Here is a 19,444-nt window from a genome sequence, read left to right on the forward strand (position 1 = left end):
GATTTGCCATTATTCACCCTAAAATTGATTAGAATGCAGGAAATTGCATCTAAGAAATACAAAATTTTCTGGGGGAGGGCCCCCAGACCCCCCATCCAAATAATGTCCTCCTTTTTGGTGTTATGGAAATGGTCACCCTAACCATGATGCTTTGCAGATCTCCAGCAACCTGCCATATACAGGTTCTACAGTCTACATTTATTCATTATACAGTAAAAATGTTGTGAAAAATACAGAAATTTGGAACAGTGTATGTTTTTGGTGTTTCAGATATTAGAACCTTACTTAATCTTTTTCTGGTTATATTTTATACAGTAAACTCTGGTGGTTTAGCATATCTTTTTCTTCCCACAGGAGCATGTTTTGCCCAACAGCTGTTATTACCTGAGAACATGGATAAAGCTGTTGGGGAGAATGTAGTGATTACCCCAATCCATATTCCTGATCCACCACACTACAGCATCAGATGGAGGTTTAATATGAGCACCATTCTCTCTGGACCTCCTGATGGAATTAAAGTACAGCCACAGTACACAGACAGAGTCAGTCTGAACAGCAACACTTTAGCTCTGGAGCTCAGGAACCTGGCCGAGAATGATACTGGAGAATATTCTCTGACTGTAGAAACTCCTACAGCTTCGCTCACAGATGCCACCTCACTACAGGTGCTTGGTGAGTAAACGAAACATTTCTTTTTAACACAACTGTAGTAAGATTTTTTTTCTTTAATATTTTAGTCCCCCTTTTACAACTTTTACAACTAATAATAGATCACTATAATCAGGCTTTTTTAAGCAGGTGTGTAAGAATTAAAAGTACACAGATTTGTACTGCATTACATCTTCACAACTGAATCTGAATACACATCTTTCAAATAGTAAAACATTATCATATTAATCTTACATTAGATGACTAAACATGCACTAGATGTTCCTGCTGATGCAAAACGAGCAAATCTTTATTAGTTTAGTTGTTTCATTTGATAGAATATGTATTTGAGTTAGAGACAGAATTGTCAAGTCTGACTCGAATGTCTCGCATTCAGAATATTAATTTTATCGTAAAATATTGAACTGTACAAAATACAGGAACGATTGTGTGTAGTACCATTTTTTGGTAACAGATTTCTGTAATGACCATCCTGTAAATAATATGCTACACGACCACTAAGCTAGAATAGTTGTGCCATTGGCCATTCTGGTTGTGCCAGTTTAACATCTGCTGCCACATTACAGCAAAATGTCCTCTTTTGAGAGCTTCATGACTGGTGGCTAAAGATCAGTGGCTGGTGCCCACATTAAAAATTTGTAGTTCCATAATAGCAGATTTATTGGACTAAAAATAAGTTGGCAAAGAGTACTTTCCTCATTTTGAGTCAAAGCTAATTTTTACTCTGCATTTTTTTTTCTCAGTCAGTATGGCTGAAACAGTGATTAGCGCTTATGATTTTCAATAATAATAGTGTTGGTACAGTGATGGTGAATACACTTATGTTTTGATGATAATTTAGTATTCAAATCTTATTTATATTGGTGTCTACCTGAGCCCTGTATTACTTTTTAAACCCCCAGTTCCCATCTCCAGCATTACAATAGTACCAAGTAACACAGAGCTGATTGAATTCAACAGCACTGTGAACCTCGTCTGCTCTGCAACTGGCCCCTCACTTTGATTTATTTGGCTGAATGGCAGCTCTGAGGTAACCGCAGGGGGGCGAGTTCAGCTAACAGACAACAACAGCAGTCTGACCATCACCTGTGTGATCAGAGGTGACACAGGCCCATACCAATGTGAAGCGTCCAACGCCATCAGCAAAGCAATAAGTTCTAAATTGAGCCTCACCATTTACTGTGAGTTATTTCATATCATGCGTCTTGTTGACAGTCAGGAGATTTATCTAACAAACATGCATTTTATCTCTGGTCTTCACAAGACCATGATGGCTCTAAAGCTGATTTAAATATGGACTGCTCCATTGCAGATGGTCCAGAAAATTATGTTGTTGAAGCAGATCCAGTGGGACACTTCTTCAGCTCTGGGTCTAACCTCATACTGACCTGCTCAGCTGAGTCCAGCCCTGCTGCTGAGTTTTAGTGGACTGTGAATGGAGTAGAGCTTGGTGAAATGGGCCAAGAGCTCAGACTGAGCAACATTGAGAGCAGTTAAAGTGGTAATTATACCTGTACTATTGCACATAACAAACAGACCCCGAGATACTCCATGTCTGAACCCTTCAGCATCACTGCACTCGGTGGGTTTTACTGTAGTTTATTTACTGAATTCATGTGCAACAAAAATGAGCAAAGCACTAAATTAAGCCAAAGCAGCTCTTCTAAAAATAACAGATTTTTCATTGCTGTTTGTTGTACAGATTTTTGCCTTTTGCAAACTTTATCCACCTGCAAAATATGGCCACAAAAAGTGGACAATGACACGCTGAGATATTTTCACTCGAGTAAAATTAATAACTTGCAGATAAATTGAGGATTTCAATTGTTTGTGTTTAAAATTGTATAATATATTGGATTCACAAAGGCGGTTTTCAAGAACAAAAACTTACTGCATTGAATTTCTTGCTGATTCAATGGCAGAAGTATACATATGTGCAGGCCCGCCGACGGGGGGGACAAACGGGTATGTTGTCCCGGGCCGAGGAATGGGGAGGGCCCAGAACTGGGCTCTCATGAAGTTGCGATTATTTTATTTCATTTCAAAATGTGTTGATTTGGGGGAGAAATGTGCTATATTTGCATTCAATAAATTATTTCTAGATCTTTTGCCTTTATTGTCTTTTGAAAAAGGCGTCAAGAACCCCCTACCACCCCTAATGCAAAAATGGTTTGGTCTGACTCTTTGATTAAGGGGGAAAAAACGACATTGTTCGGTCATAGCGCTTCGATAATCAGCGTGCGTGCCATTTGCCAACATGCACAAGTCAGGAGCACAGAAAAGAAAAGAGAAAAAGAGAGGAAGAAACCAAGAGACTCAGGGGCTCACTGCATAAATATTTAAAAAAGATTCGGATGATGCAGAGCAAAGGCAGTGGGGCAGCTGAGCCAGGTGAGACCAGTGTTGGGCACGTTACTTTCAAAAAGTAATTAATTATAGTTACTAGTTACTTTTCCCAAAATGTAACAGAGTTAGTAACGGAATTACTTTGTCATAAAAGTAACTAATTACCAGAGAAAGTAATTATTCCGTTACATTTTGTTCCTCCTCAAAAAAAATCAAATTCATTTAGTGTAATCATAATAAAAGTGAATGTTAAATGTGTTTAATGACTGAAATGGACACTTAACAGAACCAATTAGTAATGTTATCTACACTATATTAATATTTTTGTGGGACAATGTGAGATGACATCTATCAAATGTAATATATTTTTGTAGTTATTAAAATTATGTTACTAATTACTGGCCACTGACGAGGACAAACGCCTTGTTCCTTGACATAATGTGCATTGCACGTAAACACTCTTGCCTTTTATTTCAAGTAATGAAAAGTAATGGCTGTATTTCCAATGTGAAAGCGCAGTGCTGGGCTGACCACTCGCCATCGCTGTGTCTTCCGATTGAAAGAGCGCGCAGTAGGCGTGGCCTACCTACGTATGTTTTCCAAATCTACTCTGATTGGCTGACTATGCCGTTGTCTCGTGTCTCCCCACCCCACACTAAAGCAGAATAAAGAAAGGCTGAACGAGCAGCGTGCCAGATGAGAACAGCTTTAATAAAGTAACGCATAGTATTTTATTGTAAGTAATGGGAACGGCGTTATAACGATGTAAAAAGTAATTAGTTAGATTACTTGTTACTAAAAAAAGTAACGCCATTAGTAACGCCGTTTATTTCTAACGCCGTTATTCCCATCACTGGGTAAGACACAGCCAACTTTTTCCAGCCCCGTAAAGTAACCCCAACCAAGGCATGCGCGGCACGCAATTCATGTTACAAACGAGGGGAGAGCAAGTCACACTGAACACCATATCAAACGCACAGGGCATTGAATAATTTCATAACCACAACGGCTTAATAACATTGTGTTTCATATATCTGATTGAAGCTAAGAATATTCACATTAGCCCGCAATCATATGCCGCCGTTTCTCGAGCGGTGTGTTCTTCTCTGCTTTTCACACTGGACAGTACGCACGCACGCACAACAAAAGTCCGGCGCATTGCATTTCGCACCTGAATAGTTGCAGACTAAGGAAATGTTAAAATGTTAAAACTGTAAAAATGTTGAAATGCTAAAATGAAATGTTTGTTGACCGGTTGAATGGTTTTTGAATACCTGTCATTTAAGGGTTGGAGTGAGTAGACACTGGGATAAGAGAGGTGTGTGTGGGTTGGCCCGAGGGGGGTTGTTAGGGGGGGCCCATTCAGAGCATTTTGTCCCGGGCCCAGCCAAAGCTGTCAGCGGCCCTGCATATGTGAAATAGATAGAATATGGTCAAATTTTACCACAGACTACTTTAAATTACAGAAAATGTTAATTTTACAGGACATATATTGCAAACAGTACATTCATTTTATACTGCAATATACAGGACTGTACAAAAGTCTTAGGCACCAAGTTTTAGTACAAATTTTGTTACATATGTTAGAAAAAAAGGACTTCTTCAAATTTGGTGAAAAATGGAAATGACTTTATTCCAATAACAGCAGTAGCCAGACACATGAAAGGTAGCTTGGATTCACAAGAGTAACAGTTTGTGTTCTGTTATCACAAACTTAAAAAAAAAATTCAAAGTGCACAGAATAAATTGTGTATATTTAATACAAAATTCACAGAAATGAAGACAGGTGATTGGATTAAAAATCCGCCCTGAAAGTCCGCCCTGTGCGAACATTCTGGAATACACGGTGAGGAATCTAGTCTTCTATGTAAATCTATGACAATCACAGACAAAGCTGCCTTGACCGGAAAGGCATGTCTGCTTGGGCGTTAGTGGCAGTTACGCAGAAGCCTTCTGCGGCAGTTACACTTTGACACGCGAGCAATGTTTTACTATAAAAATTCCGTAATTTCCATCCGTTTTCCGCAATTGCGGAAAATCATTGGCCCTATGAGAGTGAGACGGCCACCCCATACCCCCCCAAAAAAAATCTTAACGGATTTACACGATTTGGAAAAATGACTTTTTCAGAACCGAAAAAACTGGAGCTTCCGACACATGCCGGAAAACTTGCACCCATGCAGGTGGTTGGATTAAAAAGCACACCAACGTTTTTTGAATAGTTCATGAATTTCACAATAACCAGATTCCCATTTAGATTCTTATTGATATTTATTTAGAAATGCATCCATTTATTTACTACTATATGTGGGTATAATGGCCCACTTTATTTAGTTATTTTATTTGGAATGTAAGGGATAGCATCTTTTTATTCATTTCTTCAACCCATTCTAAAAGATAATGGGTTTACAAAAATATAAAGCTGAAATGTTTTTCCTTCCATCATTTTTAATCAAGTTTATCTCACCAACTGATCACAAGTAATAAATAACTGATCAAAAGTAATTAATTATATAGTATGACGAGTTGTTTGTTGTTGAAATATCCACTCGTCATTTTTACAATATTTTAACAACTTTGTAGCTTCAAGCTAACAATAGGAGAACATAGGGTTAGAAATGAACATAGGTCTGGTTAATGTGGTTTACAAATTGCATTGGTTTCACCAAAAGTGGCTACAACTTATTTTTTTATCACTGCAAAGGCAAGATTGCGTTTTAATTTTATTTCACATAATTCAAACATTAATGTTAAATCAACCTTTTAACTGTTTATGCATAATATTTCTTCTGTGATTTTCTTTTTTACAGAAAAAATACTTGGAGCAGCAGTTACTGGACCAACAGATTTGCTAACAGAAGGTGTTTCCAATGCTACATTAAGTTGTAAAGCGAGTGGGCCCATCCACAGTGCTGAATGGATGAAAGATAATCAGAAACTGTCATCTAGCGACAGGATCACATTCTCAAATGAGAACAGATCGGTGATGATCAGTCCGGTGAGGAGATCAGACAGTGGTGTATACCAGTGTACACTCAGCAACCCCATCAGCTCCAGTACTGCAACATACACAGTAATTGTTAACTGTAGGTCCAAATATATTCCTGGTACTGATTTGTTTTAAACTAAAGAAATGTCTTGGCTTAATTTGAGAAGCAGTGACTGTGTACTGTGTGTTGCAGTTGGACCAGATAATGTGACAGTTAATGGACCAAGTCAAGTGGAAGTGGGACAAACTGTGATGTTGTTATGCCACACTGAATCTACACCAAATGCTTTATTTGCATGGATGTTTAATGGGAATTTTTCCCAAGTGAATACACCCATATTTACGGTGGAGCAGGCTACCTTAACACACACTGGAAATTACACCTGTATGGCCTCCAATTTTGTCACTGGACGTGATGCCTCAGGATCCCATGTTTTGGTAATTCAAGGTAAAGCATTACTCTGGAATTCAGAAACTTTAATTGGGGCTTTTCTCAAGTTAATCAGACATCAGATATTTAAATCAAAATGCAAAAACAAGATTGATTCTTCACTGCAATAAGTATGAGATCGTTTTAATTAACATTCATTCTAGATCACTTGAGCTTCTGAAATGAATAACATAAACCTATTTATATAGCACATTTATAAATCATTTCATACTTGTATTGAATTGTAGCTCAAATTACTGTACAGTATGAAGTTTAAAAAACAAACAAGGCATATAAGACAAATGCAGCAAATACAAAATATAAAAAAATATACAATACAAATTCAAACCAACACTGAATAATAACCAGGGATGTGATTTTTCCGCGAATTCGCGGAATTCCGCTTTTTCACCTCAAAATTTGAAAAAAAAATTTTTTTCCGATTTTTCGCTCAAAAATCCGCATTCATATCCTATTAGTTCCGACTTTCAGTAATTCCGTCATTGAGATGAAACGAGGTACGTGATTGGCCCATCGCTCTGTAACAACCAATGAACGTGCTTGTTAGATAGCTGTACGTAAGCTCGCTTCAAACAAAGAGTTGAAAGATGGCAGCCTCTGTGATTGAGCGTAAAGATGCACCTGATCATCAGTTTGGTGTGTGTTTTTAAAGTAAATAAACATGGGGAAGAAGAAAAAAACAACCCAGCTCATTTCTTTCCCCATAATAAGCCTGTGAGTGGTGATGGTGTCACTGCACGTGCGACAGTTGGGTATGTTTTTGTGGGGTGACGAAGGTTGCCGTGGCAACGGGGCCTCGCGCCATCTGTTGCTTCCTGGATGCGCATGCGCACGCTATGAAAGCTGTGGTGAAAAGGTTAGCATCGGAGGCTAAACCTTCTGAGGAGAAAAGAAGGGGCGGTTTTTATTTGTTTGTTTTAGTTACGTCCGAAGAAACAGCAGTTTAAATCACGGCTCTAGTTTACAAATCAAAATAGTTACTCAGTGAAAACAAAACAAAAGCTAGAGAGAGGGGGAGCGGTGGGAGTTTAACCCGGGAAAGTGAGTCTGTGAGGCGGCAGTGATGCTTGACCCCTCCTGCCTCCTCTCACTTTACCTCAGAGTCTCTGCCAACAACTTCACAGATTATTTCACCTTTTTCACTCGAAGTTAGTTTTAATTTTTGCTCAAAACTTTTCCCACAGCGTGGATGTAAGGTAATTATACACAATTTTGATTTGTTTATTCAATATTAAAATGTTAGTGCAAATAATACATACTTGCCAACTTTTCAAAATTCTCATGAGGGAGAAAAGTGCATGAAAGACATTTTCAATTGGCTGAGGGTCTGATGCGCGGTTGAAATGATAAAAACAGTGGATCCCAATTAATTGCAAACACATTTTTTGTGAATGCTGTTTAGTGAAAGTGATTTTTATTCTTGCATATGAAAATCCTCAAGTGAGTGAACACTGTACAGTTCTGTATATGAGTCAATTTCACAGAAAACGTTTTTTTTTTTTTTTGTCCGGACGTGTTTTGTTTACATTTTGAGAGTTCTAAAACCTTTTTATGGTCTCATATGATAAAACATTTATCAGTTCTACCTTGCATTTCAAAATTTGACTACTTTGGTTCATAAATGTGCATTTTGTAGCAAATTTTAGGGTCGAAAATGAGCAAAAATGGCTGTCCCACTGAAAAGAGACTTTTTTTCAGACATGATTCTTAATATTAGACAAAGGTGGAATTGAAACTTTTTCATGTTCAACTACAAGACTGTGGAAACCACAATGGACATATGATGTCACAAATTGAAAAAGCCATTAAGAAAATATATTTTTTCAATGTTTTGTTAATTTTTGTACCTGTCCCAGAGGTTTGTGTCAGTTCTGTTACCATGATAAATCACATAACAAAAATAAATGCTCCCAAAAGCTATTATTGAAATTATTTGTTGCCAAGGATCTACATATTCTCACCTTTTATATGAATGGCAGAATGAACTGAATCTGAGAATATTTACTTAAAAATTTCAGTTTTGGTAAGTAGTCTATGCATGACTAATTTTTTTGTGTCAATCCTGTTACCCTGTCTAAACGGGGTGTGCAGTAACTTAATCAAATATTAGAAGTTGCCATACATAAGAAGCAAACTGGGAGACTACCAGGAGCAATAGAGTTTAATAAATAATGGTGGATGAATTCTTATGTTGCATCATGTTTGTTTGAAAAGGCACATTTAGGTATGTTCAACTTCTACAGTAATTGAAAGTATAAATTGTTTTTCCTTATACAATTTTCTATTTATTCTAATGCAGTTGATTTAATTTAGAATGACATTTTTAGGTTTCATGTTTTGGCTTTTTGTCAGTTAAGAATCATTGAATTTACTATAGGGGCTCAGAGTTACATGTTGACCATTAAATTGGCTTGAATTTGTTAATCATGACAAGTTTTTTCTTGTGTGTTTGCTTGCCATTTTAGTACAATTTTTAAGTCAGAAAACCCCAGAACCCAGGAGCTTCGGGGGGCTTCGCCCCCCTTGTTCCCCCACCAGGGCGCTGCCCTGGACCAGCTGGGGGCCTATGGCCCCCAGACTCCCGGCTAAAATTTTCAGATAATTTCACCAGCCCCAAATCACATCCCTGAATAACATGTAAACAAATAAATAAAAAATAACATTCCAGTAAAAGTAAGGAAACTAATAAAAGCTAATTAAATAGTTAAGTTGAAACAGTATGTTTTAGTATAAATACACGGGTGATTATTGGAAATCTCATATGCTGATTGGTCAAGAAATTTGGACCATTTCTCAATAATCACCCCAAGTCCCTCGGCAACATGGTGGCCAATCGCCTCGTCCCAGTAAGTGAGGAAGAATTACAATATCTGAAAGAAAATGTTATTCCTAAAAGCATTTAATATGCTGTGAAGTTTGGTCTGAAACTATTCAAAGGTAAAGTGGCATTGTGATTTATTTTATCGATTTCAAAACAAAGTATTTTATGTGACTCAGCATGGATAAGTGACACAAGTCTGTGGACACCTTTATTACGTTTGCATGCCGCTTTTGAAGTTTGAAATAAATGATTTTTCACATGATTTTTTTTAAATAATCACCTGTGTATTTATTTATACTAAGACAATTAATGAGATTTCATCTCGCTATTATTCACCGATATTCACTTCCCCTTTGGCGAATAATTGTTAATTAGTGCATACAAATAAAAGGCTGCTTCACTGTAAGTTTTATATTTGGAATAAGGAGAAAGCTTACATTAAATCATTCGGAATAAAGGTTTTTTTTTTATGTACTCAGATGTATGAAGGTTATTAAGAAATTTAGAAATGATGAATAATATTTTTGAATTAATTCTAAAGGAAATAGAGAGCCAGTTGGCTGATCTAAAACTAGTCTAATATGATCATGTTTTCTGCTGCATGTTAATATTTTTGCTGCTGCAGATTTTATTTACAGGAAGGTTCAGGTTACAGGAAGTCCTGGATCAATTTCTTGCAAAAATTATTTGATGATAAAATGCAGTTTTAGTAAAGTGATTAATGTGTGGTTTAAAATTTCAGTCAGAATCCAGATGTACCTCAAGATTTCTAAATTTCAGCTTTTGTCTGTAAAGCCAGATTTCCAAGTCTGTTAGCTACCTTTTATTTTCTTTTGTTTTCATCCGCTTGAAAAATAAATAAAATAAATAAAGAAAAATAAGTGGGTAAATACCCAGGTAAATGTAGAGAAAACCAATTTAACAGAGTCCCGCAAACACCAAAGAAGTTCTCAAGCCATTTGAAATGTTTTCCATGATCTATAGTACCAAATATAGCAGTAAAATCCAGAAACACATTGACTAGAACGTTACCTGCATGAGTATTTTGTCATGAATTTCCCCATCTCAGAATGCATTGTGGTTATTAGCTTGCCGAACACTGCTTGTGTGTAATGTTTTGTTGAGTAAAAGTATGCGTCAAACTATAGTGTTTTGATTTGTTCTTCCCTCTTGTTTCATTCATTTAAAAAAAAATTATGTATGTACACCAGTGGCTGGTGGTTATTAAAATAAGGGAAGCACAATTTATCATCAAAAATTTAATTCATAAAAATGTTGAATTTCGTGAAGATTAGTAAATAATATAGACACTGTGGTAAACATTGCCTCAACTGAATGAAATTTTAGGGAAAGCTGAGCTTCCTGTGTAGTCTGAAAACAATCCCCTGTGATATACACTACATTATAGTTTTTACTTTTACTTTTTATTATAGTTTATAGATCAACATTGTTTTAAATGCAGTGTTCTTATGTTTATTTAATGATAATCTGATGGTTTATCTCTCCTTTATTTAAAAAAAGAAGGCGTAGAGTTACTGTCTGCAGGAGCTATAGCTGGGGTTGTTATTGGAGTTTTGTTAGGCATCGCTGGAGTTGCTGGTTTGATTTTCTACTTCATGAAAACAAAACAAATGTAAGTAAATTAGACCCTTACTTTGTAATATACTTGGTGTACTTTATATGCAGTATGTAGTACTTCATAGTAGCTTTTTTTTTTTCTTTTTTCTTTGCTTAGCAGGAATTATGAACATAATTTTAGTCACTTTTGGAAAATAAGCTGATAAGTCAGAATAAACACAATAGCATTATTGTTCAGTTTATAAAGTTACTGGCCACTTCCACCTTTGGAAAATGTAATATCAAGCTCTTTAAGTATTATGGGGCAGCATGGTGCAGTGGTTAGCACTGTCGCCTCACTGTTGCAAGAAGCTTCCGAGTTCAAGCCCAGTGGCCAATGGCGGCCTTTCTGTGTGGAGCTTGCATGTTCTCCCCGTGTGTGAGTGTGTGTGAGAGAGAGAATGGTTATTTGTTTGGCGAAACTGTGACAGGCCTAGCAAGCCAGTGGTAGATGAAGCGTGCTCAAGATGGACACAGACAGCCTCGCAAGAGGCTCCAACTGACAGGCCAATTGGCCGACTATATATTGATTTTTAGAAGAAATGTTGACAAAATTCTGCCTTAATTGGTTTGTCATGTGATTGCTAACTACCTTGTAAAGGAAATGCATTTGGATCTGTGTGACCTACACTGCATACATTTTAGTCATTTTTGTCATTTACCTACATCTTAATTATTCAGGCCAAAAACCAACTCCAGAGGAAATGAGCAGAATGAAGGTACATGTGAAGATATTCAGCCATTTATAAATATGTACTGGGTCTGAAAGACCTGACATGTAGATGATGGCAAAATATAATGACAGCATTTTATAATATTGACCAGATTAGAATAAAGTATCATACACTTCTTTCATATAACACATTTGGTAATGTTTTACATGAATTTTATGGGTCACTGTAGAATGGTAGATTTCATGGAATTCGTGCAATATAGAGTACCAGTCAAAAGTTTGGACACCCATACTCATAGGTGTTACTGTGTTTTGACTATTTTCTACATTGTAGAACAATACTGAAGACATCAGACAATAATATATGAAATAACAAATTGAACATGTATGGAATTAGGTAGTAAACAAAAAAAGGGTTACAAAAAACAAAATATGCTTCATAGTTTAGATTTTTCAAAGTAGCCACCTTGATGATGTGTAGGTGCAGTTGTAATTAAGTGATCAACCTAATTAAATCAGTCTCATTAATAATCTCATTAAATCAGTCTCATTGATAATCTCATTAAATAATACCATTAATTTTGGTGCTTAATAATAAATTACCAAACAGCTAAATTATGGTATATTCCAAATTATTATGATCACTTACCGTATTACATAACTCATATGCACTTTGGAATTCTTTTGAGATTGGGCTACTTCAAAAATATTAGGCACAACAAATAAACACACAGTTTCAATAATAATTTAATTTATTATAACAAAGAAAAATGAATAATGGCAGTTGAAATATATACAAACATGATATATACTTGATGAGCGTGTGTGTGTGTAGGGGGAGGTGACCACGTGTTTCTAAGTAGAACAAAAGAGTTAGCTTTAGTTGCTAGCTAAGGTGTGTGTGTGTGTGTGTCCACGTGGTGGAGGCCTGGCTTGGTTGCTAGCTAAGTCAAAGGAATGTTATCCAAGTAGAACAAAGGATTAGCTCTGTTGCTAACTAAGGTGTGTTTGTGGGTGTGAGGTCTTGTGACCACGTGGTGTAGGCCTTGTGGCCTAAACAAGAGGTTAGCCTAGCTTAATTAGCCGTGTGTTGCTAGCTAAGCTAGCTTATAACACTACTAAATCCACTGAAATCTTGATGTCAAAATATGTGTAATAATGAAATTAAGGGTTAGAAAGGAATAGAGGACAGCATACAAAAGCCCATCTATTAAGCAATTGAGAGATCAAAACAAAATGGAACAATCAATTCAACATGCTGCGTGTCTACAGTGTAAACAATTAAACCGTTCCTGAGTTTAAATTCACACTACTTCAATAAAGCTAATTCCTAAGACTAGTCTTTATGCCCAAAATTGCCAGTCTTACTTAGTATCTCGCTTCCAGTGCAAGATTATAGAGGTGTTCCGAGACTTTTGGAGTTTCACCGTTGTGGAGACCTCCGTGAAGCACAGAGAATTTCTTGGGCCGACGCTACGTAGTTCGTGGGAAGAAAATCTCTGATTAAACAATGTGCACAGCGCTTTAGTTAGAAGGGATCCGGCTGCTTCTTAACTTTAAATTAAACTGCTTTGGGCGGCAGTTTTGTACGTACTTATGATGAATAAAAACCAGTGGGGGTGTCGTGGCTCAGGTGGATAAGGTGCCATACCATAAATCCGGGGAACCGGGTTCGATTCCAACCCGAGGTCGTTTCCTGATCCCTCCCCGTCTCTCTCCCGCTCATTTCCTGTCTCTACACTGTCTTATCCAATAAAGGTGGAAAAAGCCCCCCCCAAAAAAACCGGTTGTAACTCAACTGAGTTAAAAATCGCACGATTCTGGAGTCTACCTTGGCCAAGGGTACAAAAGAAAAGCGCTAAATTCTGTTTCTTTCCAGAAAGACGTCTTTTCTTGGGTTTTCTGGTGCAGGATATCTTTGTGTCCAGATGGCTTGACATCCACGACGAGAGAGAGCGAGCTGAGCGTTTCCGGGTCACTTATAGAGTCGGCGTGGAAGTGACGTCACGAAGGACGTGACGTAGGTGATCCCGCCCAGCCATGATGTAGGTCAACGCGGAAATTAGTTGATGGGATTTGTAGTTTCTTAAAGAGACTGTGACCAGTTGTACCTACAGATGCTTTGCACACTATTGGCATTATCTTGACCATCTTCATGAGGTAGTCACCTGGAATGCTTTTCAGTAAACAGGTGAACCTCGTCAAAAGTTAATTAGTGCAATGTCTTGTGTTCTTAATGCGTTTGAGATCAAACAGTAAACCATAAATAATAAAAATACAGTAACTTCCACCACTGTAGTCATCCATATTATGTCAAGAACTGCTCAACTAAATAAAGAGAAACGACATCCATCATTACTTTAAGGCATGAAGCATCTTTTAGTTTATAAAAGTAAAGAAAAACCATTGAATTAGAAGCTGTGTCCAGACTTTTGACTGTTATTCATGTGACAAGACATGACTTCTTTTATATATTATTTTTTTGTACAGCAACAAATAATGATGAACATGTAAGTCCATTTCTTTTCTAAAATTATGTAATTTATATTACAACTAGAGAATATGACTAAAACATGCCCATTAGTGTTAGTACAAGATGGCTACAGGGTGATGTGTTTTCATTGCATTAGCTGTTCAGCTGCACAAATTCAGCTAAATTTGAACAGGGTTTGCAAATTAGCGGTTTTTTTACTTCCAGAAATGCAGCTCTAAATCAACTTCAAGATTTTTCTCATATGAGACATCAAATGTAAAAAGTTGAATACACTTTTGGCCCTGGCCCAGACTCATCTCGATCAAGAATCCTGTATCAGTCTGTACTCTGGTCTAAGTCAGCTCCAGGCTTTGCCCTGCTCCTTTGCCCTGCTCCTTTGTCAGACCCAAAGCCTGCTCCTATTAGTCAGTTTGTGACCCTTTTAATTTGTTTTTCCATTTTTCCGTCATGCTGCATGGAAAAAGACAAAAAAAAAGCATGAACAAATCTATGTATTACCATAACACGAGCTATAATGTAGCAGATAGGTAGAAAGCAAATTAAAGTCTAAAATTACATTAATGGCATTTAGCAGACACTTATCCAGAGCGATGTACAACATACCCAGAGCAGCCTGGGGTTGGGTGCATTGCTCAAGGGCACTTCAGCCATTCCTGCTGGTCCAGGGAATCAAACCAACAACCTTATGGTCTTAAAGCTGCTTCTCTAACCATTAGGCCATGGCTTCTCCCAAGCAACTAGTTTACAAGCTAGCTCATTTTTAAACTAACTAATAGCCCACAAATCAACTTTGAGTTATAAGTCTGTACAGTATATGAAGGTGGCACAGTGGTTAGCACTGTCTCCTCACAGCAAGAAGGTTCTGGGTTCGAGCCCAGTGGCCAACAGGGACCTTTCTGTGTGGAGTTTGTGCATTCTCCCTGCGTCTGTGTGGGTTTCCTCCGGGTGCGCCAGTTTCCCCCCCAGTCCAAAGACAAGTTAACTGGTTACTCTAAATTGCCTGTAGGTGTGAATGGTTGAGAGGAGAAAACCTCTATAAATAATCCAGTAGAAGGCAACAGGAAACCACTACTCTTATTTTTCCCTAGAAACGCAGACCTGCCATCAGGCAGAACACGAATGAAGGAGAAGCTCCTATATGAGGTAGTCAGCCCTTTAAAATGTCACTATAGTACTGTGATCTCAACATGTGAAAATATGAAGAAGCAGCTAATATACTTACTATACACTAGAATGTTTATTAATATTAAAAATATTATCTTGAATGTTTACTCATAATACAGCATTTTACAGTGTGCTTCTTTTGCTCTTAGGATTTAGACTATATAAATATAGACTGTTTCCAAAATAATACGAGTGGGGTGACTACTGGTGGATCCAATCAGGTAAAACTCTTTCATTTATTTGTGAACCATTATTAGTTTAATTCCAACCCCAGTGTTAATGAAGTGAACTATTGTGGTCCTGACATTTTGTCATTTCAAGTACATACTATTGAATTATGTTTTTTATCCCTGACCATCGAGGGAGTAACATATGAAAACCTCAGACACATGCATAAATCTGTCCATGGTTAGGACTCTCATCTCTTTGAGGATATTGAGGTAAGCAGCTTTACTTCAGATAGTTTAGGAAATGAATTTAAATATCAGAAATAAGACTGATGATGCGTCAACTCCAGAATAACACGTGCAGCGAGTTATATTTAAGCAATATTGCATGAGCATGGTGCATGGGTGGCACGGTGGTGTAGTGGTTAGCACTGTCGCCTCACAGCAAGAAGGTTCCGGGTTCGAACCTCACGGCCGACAGGGGCCTTTCTGTGTGGAGTTTGCATGTTCTCCCCGTGTCCGCATGGGTTTCCTCCGGGTGCTCCGGTTTGGTACATGCAGATTTGGTACAATGGGGCCACTGTAATTGACGCAAGCTGTTGTGGTTTCCCATGATGCATGTATATATATAGATCTTCCTATGGCAAAAGCTAAATAAATTATTAAATAGCATGTTAAGCAAGAGTGCTATGATATTAAATATTAGCACAGCTGTGATTTGACTGTCGGCACGAAGCTGCAGGCCGAGTGCTTCAGGTAATAACAGCTGTGCTGATATTCACTCCAACAGCGAGTGTGATATTGCTTTTATCGAGGATGTGATTCTTCCGGATTTTTCCGGAATTCCGGATTTTCAGGCATAAAAATGTGACCCTCGTGAATCATGCAAATTCTTTTTTTTGGGGGGGTAGGACCACATTATCCATAGGCAATTCCAATGAGCCACGCGTGCGCATAATAACCTACCCTAGGTTAAGCGGTACCAATAATAATAAAAAAAAGCCCATTATGCATAACGCGAGAGTAACCTTTATGTGACCTGAGTCAAGTAATGTCAGACGCACGCGCGTTAGTAGTCAGTTTGTTGTTGGAATGGATGCAGCTGTCACCTTTTATACTTGAGGTTCTGGTGAGTATGAGACGGATTGATTTCAGAGCCCCTCCTCTGTGTTCTCGTCTGCAGGGAAAATCGCAGACACTCCAAGTCTTCCGGAAGTTCCGGGAGTTTCCCGCATATTGATAGTGGCTCCCTGATGCCCGCAAATTGGAGAATATCTCCGGACTCTAGAGCAAGAGCGTGCATGCGAAACATCAATGTCTGTATCGCGCATGTGACGGAGCACGAGAGAGACTGCGTGTGCGCCTGTTCCTGTAGCGCATGCTAGACAAAGAGCATCCTGATTGGCTTATTTTGCTGAGTAAACCAATCAGCTTTTTTTTGGGGGGGGGATGACTTTTTTTCCCATCGGGGGGGTCCCTCCCTGAAACGAGTTTCTGCAGGTTGGGATGTCTGAAATCGTTTGGTTCAAACCAAAGCATGTTCAGTGTTGCCAGATTGGGCGGTTTCGAATTCTACTTTGCGGGCGAAAAATGGCTTGGGCTGGTTGACAAAAATTTGACGTTAGTTCAGTGGGTTTTTATCAGATGTTTATAAATATTCGCACCAACGTTCTGTGTGAGAATGCAGCCTTATATAGCCTTAGAAGGACTTTGATGCAGCACATTCTATGTACTATCTACCTTGTGTGTGACATAGCATTACCAGTGTCTTCGATGTCTTCAGTTGTCAATAGGATTGACATTTGGATGATTCAGGTAGGCCTATGCTAATATTGTTTTCATGTATTTGTTTGCATGTCTATTATCTAATAGTTTTTCACTGATCTCAATGTCCAAGATTTGCCACGGTGGTATTAATGCTAACGTTAGTCAAATGTTTCTTAGTTAGCCAGTTATGGTACTAGCCAGATTAGTCAATGCATAGCTACCAGGCTAGGTTGAAAAAAATGAAAACAGCAGGTATCAGTGAGTAAACATTTCTCCTCTTGAAAGTGTTTAGATGATTTACTTGTATAGTTGGAAAAGGGCATTTTTTTGTTTTTGGGAAAGGAAAGTTTCGCGTGTTAGCATTCAACATGATTTGCCACAGCTAACAAAATTGTTTGCCTAGCAATTGCCTAGCCGTTCGCATGAGATGGCTTCCTAATGTTACTAAGGTTTTAGAATGTTAGCATTAAGTGAACGTTAAGTGAACAAGGCAATTAAGTGTTAAATTTGGTTGTAGAGGTATTATTTTTTTTGACTCTGAGGTGTCCTAATTTGATTGAAATTCTGTCTGCTACAATTCGCATCAGTTCGTTTAAATGGTGGGCTTTAGCCTATCAAGATTATCGTCTCAAACCTGAGGTCTCAACAGTTTGATGCCGACGTCATAGCAATTCACTGGTTGTTTGTCATTTGAAACACTAGTATGTATAGCATACATGTTAAAAATCTGTGTACACATTACAAAAGACACCCCGAACACAAGATGGCGGCGACGCCCCGAACACAAGATGGCGGCGACGCGGAGACACTGCGAGGCAGGCGCTGCTGACACGCACTTCTTATCACATCAAGAAGACCGCTTATTGTTTGGTAAAACACGCTCATCAGCTACTACAACAATTTTAACTAGTTATTTTAAACAGTGTAGACGCACTCTCTCGCAAGTAATGCACAGCGCACTTTTCACTCTACTGCTGCTAATCATTTTCACATTACCCCTGCGGACTTACCTGTATGGACCGACACATATCGGATATCTAAACCTCGAGAATGTGGGGAAGTGTCGGTTGAACTGGGCTGCTTTAAACCGTGGCCCTTACTCACTGGATATTGACGCCATAAGCCCACATTACAACCCGATGGGCCTCTATACAGTAGACTCTTCCGTGCTGGGTCATGGGCAGGCCGAGATAAACAAACCACCAAACAGCAGAGACTTACCTCTCCGTCTCGAGGAACTCATGGCTTTATCCTAATGATACTACTGCTGTCTGGTGACGTTCATCTTAATCCAGGACCAGTTATTCCGGAGGTTTCTCTAAAAATTGCTCATACTGAGCTATCTTCAGATCCAAAGGTAACATCTTCCTTGGTGGTGAGTGATTATGGAACAATTATACCCGATGCACACAGCGCGGTTTCAGCTACCATTCACAACTGTGACTTGTTCAGAAACTCTTTTGGAGTGTCCCGTGAAATCGACGCCAAAGACTTTAAAGCTACAATCGTCTGGACCTGTAGGAATCCTGCAGTGATAAAGCAGCGAGCTACTTACTTATTCCAGACTGTTAATCACACAAAGGTCATATGGGACCCAAAGTTGAAACCCAAAGGGCTTTTTGGTGGACGCTTAAATGCCAGAAGTGTTGTTTCTAAGACTGATCAATTGTCTCAATTATTATCATCAAACTCAAACTTAGACTATTTATATTTGTCTGAGACATGGTTACAACAATCAACCCCTGTCAATGTTTTCTCTGTACCTGGATATGGGCAATTCCATGTAAATGTCAACCTCACCATGCAAAAATAAAGCAACATGTAATACATCAAAACCACTCCCAGAGATCTCACCTAGGCCTGTATTTTACAGATGTGAATAAGTTGAACCAATTTGTAACCAACCTAATATGTCACTGTTGGTCTTTCTTTCTTATAATGTAAAACCCAAGCTAAAATCAACTTTGATCATGTACAATTCTGTATTATTGCCACAAGCCACAGAAATGTATGCTAAAATCCACAAAACAGCAAAACAATAGCCATCCTAAATATTATTTAAGAACTTTGATAGTTTTAGCTGATATTTAGAGAGTTTTTCAAAGGGTTATGGTGGTTAAATTGCTGATTTTCTAAACATATGCCATGTCTATTTCAGACGCGTCACATCCATAACGGAATTTCGTCACATCCATAATGCTGACTTTTCCTTCCGAAACTCTGCATGAAATACAAAATATTTTAAACAAAGATTTTTTAGTATTCATCTTGGACCCCTCTATCAAA

At 38.1% G+C, this 19,444-nt stretch overlaps 1 pseudogene; it reads left to right on the top strand.

Moving 5' to 3' along the window:
* The first annotated feature begins 466 nt into the window (after positions 1–466).
* LOC132886245 (hemicentin-1-like) overlaps positions 467–19,444 on the top strand; it is an 82,592-nt pseudogene continuing 63,614 nt past the window's right edge.

Source organism: Neoarius graeffei, chromosome 5 (genome assembly GCF_027579695.1).
Source record: "Neoarius graeffei isolate fNeoGra1 chromosome 5, fNeoGra1.pri, whole genome shotgun sequence".
NCBI lineage: Eukaryota > Metazoa > Chordata > Actinopteri > Siluriformes > Ariidae > Neoarius > Neoarius graeffei.